This window comes from Eriocheir sinensis, chromosome 5 (assembly GCF_024679095.1).
Source record: "Eriocheir sinensis breed Jianghai 21 chromosome 5, ASM2467909v1, whole genome shotgun sequence".
In the NCBI taxonomy this organism is placed as follows: domain Eukaryota; kingdom Metazoa; phylum Arthropoda; class Malacostraca; order Decapoda; family Varunidae; genus Eriocheir; species Eriocheir sinensis.
Window position 1 is genome coordinate 24,106,112 of NC_066513.1, and position 6,966 is coordinate 24,113,077.

The following is a 6,966-nucleotide window of genomic DNA, read 5'->3' on the forward strand; positions in this document are numbered from 1 at the left end:
TTCATTTTCACAACAGCTTCATTTCGACAAAAACTCTCGTGTTGTTTTCACTCATCGGATTTGCTCAGAGCATTTAGCGCGTCTGTTACACTAATATATTTTGCCGAGCAGCGAGAGGACGGGGGAAAGAAAAATATTTAAAACATTTTCCCTGTTATCTGCATCATGACCATCGGAGTTCCCGGAAAAATAACAACGCAACGATATATCACTGTTATTATGATATTGCTTCATATTTATCATGGAAGGGAGTTGCGTTTCACTCTCACTTCTGTGTCTTCGTTCTTTCACACACACATACACACATTCGCAAGGGCCTTTTTCCTCTGCAACAAGGTCTCGGATAGGTCCCAATGCCACACCTTTAAAGGGGCTATTACACTGGGCAAATTTTTCGTGGATCTTCAGTCAAACCATAATTTCCGCTGGCGTGGTTCTCATATTTCCGTGGTTTTCTGACGTGACGATCTTCCAAAGCTACAGTAGATTTCCCCGAAGGACGACGGAATTACTCACCATCATCATCACCAGCAATAACAAGAAACAAATGAGAACCACGCTAGCGGAAATCGTGGTTTGACTGAAGATCCACGGAAAATCTGCCCAGTGTAATAACCCTTTAAGACAGACAAATGAGAGATCACCTACTGAAACTGGCCGCATCCACAGCTGTAGCCATATTCCAAGGTCTCTTTCACCGAGGGCCGTATTTTTAAACATTCCGGCGCCCCAGCACACATATTTGACAAGGCTTTCGTAGGAGTTTCGGGCATTTCCAGGGGTTATTTGTTGATCCTAGTGGTAGTTTGACCCTTCTTCTGTGGCATGAACCTACAAAAACACTCATTAGAACACGACTGATCTCATTTTTGGCCTTTGGAAATAGTTGATGTGAGAGTCGGAACTGTCTTAGAATACCAACCAGAGAAATAAGTTACTACCAACTCTGCAACCAAGAGCAGCTTCTAAACGGCTTCCCGCTTCCGTTACATTCCACAAACATCACTTCCAGTCACTTTTATGGGATTATTTGCGTCATATCGTTACTGACAATGAAAATATATTGAGTGTAGCCATTAACCTGTTACAGTGGTTCACAGAAAGCTATTATAGTTGGTAACAGGGTCTCGTTTACCGATATTATTGGAAATTATGTCAAAGGAATGAGCTAAAAAGAGAGACCTGGAAGCGTGACGTCACACAATACCCAAACCAGCACAGTTCACAATCCTTTTTTTCCCTTTCAGAAAATTACTCGTTTCATAATTTTTTCACCATTTATTAATTATTTTTCATTACGAAGCAGAGTTTTGGGAGAATTGGTATTTTTTTTAAATTATTACATTATGATTATTTTCCCAGGTACAGTTGTTACTAATTTATGTCCGACCGCGTTCAGTCATTTGTTTATTTTCCTGTTTATTCAAATAGTTTATTAATTATTAGGAAGTAGAGCGTTGTTGTTATTAGGTTTGTTTAGTCTCCCTCGCACAGCCGGAGCCGCACAAGTCCTGGCTAACTTTGACCGGCTTTACGCGGCTGTCCTGGCGCGGCGCTGACCAAACAAATTGAGTAGTGTTGCTGCTCTTTCCTTAAACGAAAATAATGTAGGTTTCCGCTCGTAGGCGAAAATAACAACAGTTGCAACAATAATAGTGATGATACTTGCGGCACCACTACTACTAAAATAACTACTGCAACTACTACAACCGCTACCATCGCTAACAACAATATAATAATAATAATAATAATAATAATAATAATAATAATAATAATATATAATAATAACAAAAACAACAACAACAACAACAGTAACATACACCTGCATACTTTCCTACCTTCATATTATAATTATTCATGTTCTGTGTGTGTGTGTGTGTGTGTGTGTGTGTGTGTGTGTGTGTGTGTGTGTGTGTGTGTGTGTGTGTGTGTGTGTGTGTTTGCCCCTCGTGCTCGGCCTAAAAAGCAAACATCCTCAGTCGTGTCCTTCAAAGAGCTCCTGTTTACTTCTATTGGTTTGGCAGATGGAGTCTTACTTTTTTAAGAGAGAGAGAGAGAGAGAGAGAGAAAAAAAAGTTATTGAGCCGATATTACATCCGAGAGAGCGAGAGTATTTTCTTCTGATCAATGACAAACATGAAGATATTAAGTTCTCGTACTCATCATCATCCTCCTCTTCCTCTTCTCCTACTTCCCTCCCTTTCTGTATCTCAATGACAAACAAAATATTACAAAACAATTCTCCTTCTCCTCTTCCCCCTCCTCCTCTTCCTCCTCCTCCTCAACCTCGTCCTCTTCAATCTTCTCCCTTTGAATTTCATTTCCTAAACCTTTGCCCACCCCTATCTTCATCCCTGCACCCCCTTCCCTCTCTTCTTTTTCCCTTAAACACACCCTTTCTCCCCCTTCTTCCCCTACCGCCGTCATCATCCGCCCCCCCCCCTCTCTCTCTCTCTCTCTTTCTCCCTTCCCTCCACACTACCCCCCTCCTTTCCCTCCCTCCGTCACCTTTCCTTCCTTAATTACCTGGGCTAACGAGAGGCATTACAGGCGGCAGCAGGAGGCAGATTAACTTCATCGTTCTTTCATTCTAGTGACAACGAGAGATTAATGTGATTATTTGTTATTCACTTCCCTCCCTTCCTCCCTTTATCTCTCTCTCCCTTAATCCTTCTCTTTCACCTGTACGTCCTCTCTCTCATATGCCTTCTCTTCCCTTCTCATTATTTCCTGTCTACCTTTCAGCATCCTTTTCCACTCCTTTCCTTCACTTATCTGTCTCTCTGTATATCTCCCTTAACCCTCCAAATTCTCGTATTCTCCTCCTCTCTCTCTCTCCTTTCCTTCCTCTCACCTTTTCATATTTTTCTAACCTCCTTTCATCATCCTTTTCCTCTCCTTTTCTTCACTTATCTGTCTTCCTCTGTCTCTCTCATTTCATCCTTCCCCCTCTCTCTCCATTCTCTTCTCTCTCCTAATTATTTTCTACCTTCCTTTCATAATCCTTTTTCTATACTTTTCTTTACTGATCTGCCTCCCTTTATCTCTCTCACTTTATCCTTCTTTCTCCTACACTCTAAGCTCTTTCCCTTCTTTTCCGCATCTCCTATTCTCATACTTTCCTATCTTCCTTTCACCATCCTTTCCCTCTCCTCTCCTTTACTTATCTCCCTCCCTTTATCTCTTTCCTATGCTCCCACTCTGTTTCCTTTCCTTCCTTTCCCCTTCTCATGATTTCATACCCTCATTCCATCATCCTTTTCCTCTCCTTTTCTTCACTTGTTTTCCCTCTTCTTCGCCTTCTCTAATCTCTTTCACTTCCACTCTTCTCTTCCATAAAACAAAATGAAGTCGTAACTGGATTCATGTTCTTATTTGATTCTTACTCTTATACCCTTTATTCTCCCTCTCCATCTCCCTCTCCCTCTCTCTCTCTCTCTCTCTCTCTCTCTCTGGTTTAATTCGAAGGTTTCACTTTACTCCCAAACCATCACTGCCGCTGCTGTTTCTATTACTCCTCCTCCTCCTCCTCCTCCTCCTCCTCCTCCTCCTCCTGTTGCTGTTATTGCTGTTGTTGCATGACCTGCCAGGGACCATAAACTGCAAAGGGTCCGCGCGGCAGCATTTATGGAACACCTATTGTATCTCGGGACACCTGCTCGACGCGGCTTAAATCTAATAAGACACACTAAAGGACCAGAACCCAGACCAGAACGAGTCCCTCTACCACGCTCGCTCACGTCCTTCCTCTCCGTCTCTCTCCCTCTGTGTGTGTGTGTGTGTGTGTGTGTGTGTGTGTGTGTGTGTGTGTGTGTGTGTGTGTGCATGGCTTCTCTCTCTCACCTCGTGCCTTTGATCCCTCTGACTGACTGACTGACTGACTGATTGACTGAGCTGATAATGAAACGCTTGAATGGCTTAAGAAAATAATAATAATAATAATAATAATAATAATAATAATAATAATAATAATAATAATAATAATAAATAAATAAATAAATAAATAATAATAAAGCAAAAGAGTATGGAGGAATAAAAGAAAAACGAGAATGAAGGAAAGAAATTGAAAAAAAGAAGAAAAATATGAAGAGAGCAAGTATGAACGAATGAATGAAAAGTATAAAAGAAAGAAAACCTGAAAGTCTGAAAGCTGGCGGCGTTATTTATGATTTTATTCACTTTCTTATTGCATAAAGGGAGAAACTTCACGACCAAACAAATGTACAAAAAGTTGAGCTGAATGTGGAAAAGATTTTGTGTGGGAGTTTATTTTGTTTTCCTGTGTCGTGTTGGTGTTGACATGGTTACAGTGGAGGTGGTGGTGGTGGTGGTGGTGTTGGTGGTGGTGGTGTTGGTGGTGGTGGTGGTGGAAAATATAAATGGTGGTAATGGTGGTGAAAGCCGTGGTGTTGAATTTACCGCTTTTATCTGGTATTGGTGATTGAAATAAGTTGTAGGGATGTTTTAATGGTGATCAAGTTATGGGTGGTGATGGTGGTGGTGATGATCGTGGTGGTAGTGGTGATAGGAAATACTATTGTGCTGGGAGTGCTATTGTTCATGTTGGTGGAGGGTGGGGGTGAAGGGGGATGTTGTATTGTTGTTGTTGGGGGAGGTGGTGGTGGTGGAAGAGGAGGTGGAGGAGGTGGTAGTGGTGGTGTTTGAGAGAGTCACGCCACGATATTGATTCGGAGGACAGCTGTGGAGGAGGAGGAGGAGCAGGAGGAAGAGGAGGAGGCGGAAGAGGAGGAAGAGGAGTTGGAGTGGATGGGAAATGCAGATGAGAGATGATGTGGTGGACGAGAAGAAGGAAGAGGAGGAGAAAGCAGAGGAAAGGAAGAGAATGGGGAGGCGAAGGAAGCGATGCTGAGATGAAGCTCCTTCCGTGTTTTAATAAGATGGTGATGATGACGGTGGTGGTGATGATGGTGGTAGTGATGATAGTGGTTGTAGTAGTGGTTGTGGTGGTGAGGATAAAACTACCTGAAAATAGTCTGTTCAGCACTTTTTATAACCTCGAAAACAATGTGATTTTGCTTGCCAAGTGAAGAAATAAAAATGAAAACTATTGAAAGGGTGAATAAACAACAGCTGGAAGGAAGGAAAGAAGGGCGTGTGTGTGTGTGTGGAAGGAGTGGAGGGAGAAAAGGAGTATGGGAGGGATAGAGGGAGTGGAGGATGGAGGGAGGGAGAAAGGGAGGGACCAAAGAAGAGGGAAAAGGAAGAAAGAATGAAAGCAATATACGTAGACAGCAAGGGAGAGATAAAAGAAGAGAGAAAGGAAGGGAGAAAGAAATATACGTGAAGAGTGGAGATCGTAGAGAGGAAGGAAGAAAGTAAAGAAAGAAGAAATGAAGGAGGTTGAGGATCAAGAAAATCAACAAACACTCAAAGCAAACAGAAATAAGAGGACAAAGAAGTGTGTGAATGCAAGTTTGCAGGAAGATATAAAATGAATGAAAAATAACTTATGAATCAAAACAGATATATAAGTCAAGGTGATTCCAGGTAGTCAAGGTGAGGGTCAGATAGGCAGGTGAGGTGAGGTAATGGAAGGGGATAGGGTGGGGGTAAAAATGATAGCAAGTAGAGTCAAGGTGAGTCTCAGGTATGCAGGTGAAGTGAGGTGAAGGAAGAGGATAGGAAAGGTGAAATGATACCAGATAGAATTAAGGTGAAAGTCAGATACGTAGGTAAGGTGAGGTAATGGGAGAGGACGGGGGGAGGTGAAGTGTGATACAAGGTAGAGTCAAGGTGAGTCAGGTATGCAGGTGAGGTTAAGGAAGAGATTGGAACAGGTGAAGTCAAAGTGAGTCTCAAGTATACAGGTAAGGTGAGGTAATGGGAGAGGACGGGGGAGGTGAAGTGTGATACAAGGTAGAGTCAAGGTGAGTCAGGTATGCAGGTGAGGTTAAGGAAGAGATTGGAGCAGGTGAAGAGTGATTACAGGTAAAGTCAAAGTGAGTCTCAAGTATCCAGGTAAGGTGAGGTAAGGGAAAAGGAAGGAAGTGAAGAGTAATGCCAGGTAGAGTCAAGATGAGTCTCAAGAATGCAGGTGACGTAAAAGAAGTAGGCGAGTAAGGTGAGGAGATAGAACAGGTAAAAGAATTAAGGTGAGTCTCAAATTTGCAGCTGGAGTAAGGTAAAGGATGAGGGAGGTTTATAAAAGAGTCAGGGTGAGTCTCAGGTATGCAGGTGAGGTGAGGCAAAGGAAGAGCCTGTGCAAGGTGGGTTGAGACGAGTATGTTGGATCAATCGTTAAGTAATCTATTTTATGAGGCTTTCAGCTCCGTAATAAAATGAGGCTAAAGGGGAAGCCAACGAACGTGAAAGTGTGTGAGTGTGTGTGTGGTGGGGGGGGAGGGGGGGAGGCTAAGAGTGTGTGTGTGTGGGTGGGTGTGTGTGTGTGTGTGTGTGTGTGTGTGTGTGTGTGTGTGTGTGTGTTTGCGTGTTCGTTTGTTTCTGTGAAGGAAGAAAGGATGTAGAGATCACGAGAGAGAGAGAGAGAGAGAGAGAGAGAGAGAGAGAGAGAGAGAGAGAGAATGGATAAATAAAAACTGAAATGGAGAGGGAACAAGAGAAATGCTTGAAAAGGAGAGCAAAAGAGATCACGTTTGTATGACTGAAAAATGGGGAGGAGAGAGAGAGAGAGAGAGAGAGAGAGAGAGAGAGAGAGAGAGAGAGAGAAAACAAAAGAAGAAAAGGGATGAATAGAATGAAAAAGAAGAGATGGAATGTGAGGATATAGAGAGGAAGAGTTGAAAGGATGAAGGGATGAGACGGATAGATAGAAGGGAGAAGGAGAGGGAGAGGGACAGGGAGAGAGGGAGAGGAAGTCAGCCAATCGATGAGGCATATCACAAAGGCAAAAGGGAGAGTGCTTTGAGGTATACAGAGACAGACCTTCCTAAATCTCTCTCTCTCTCTCTCTCTCTCTCTCTCTATCTATCTATCTATCTATCTATC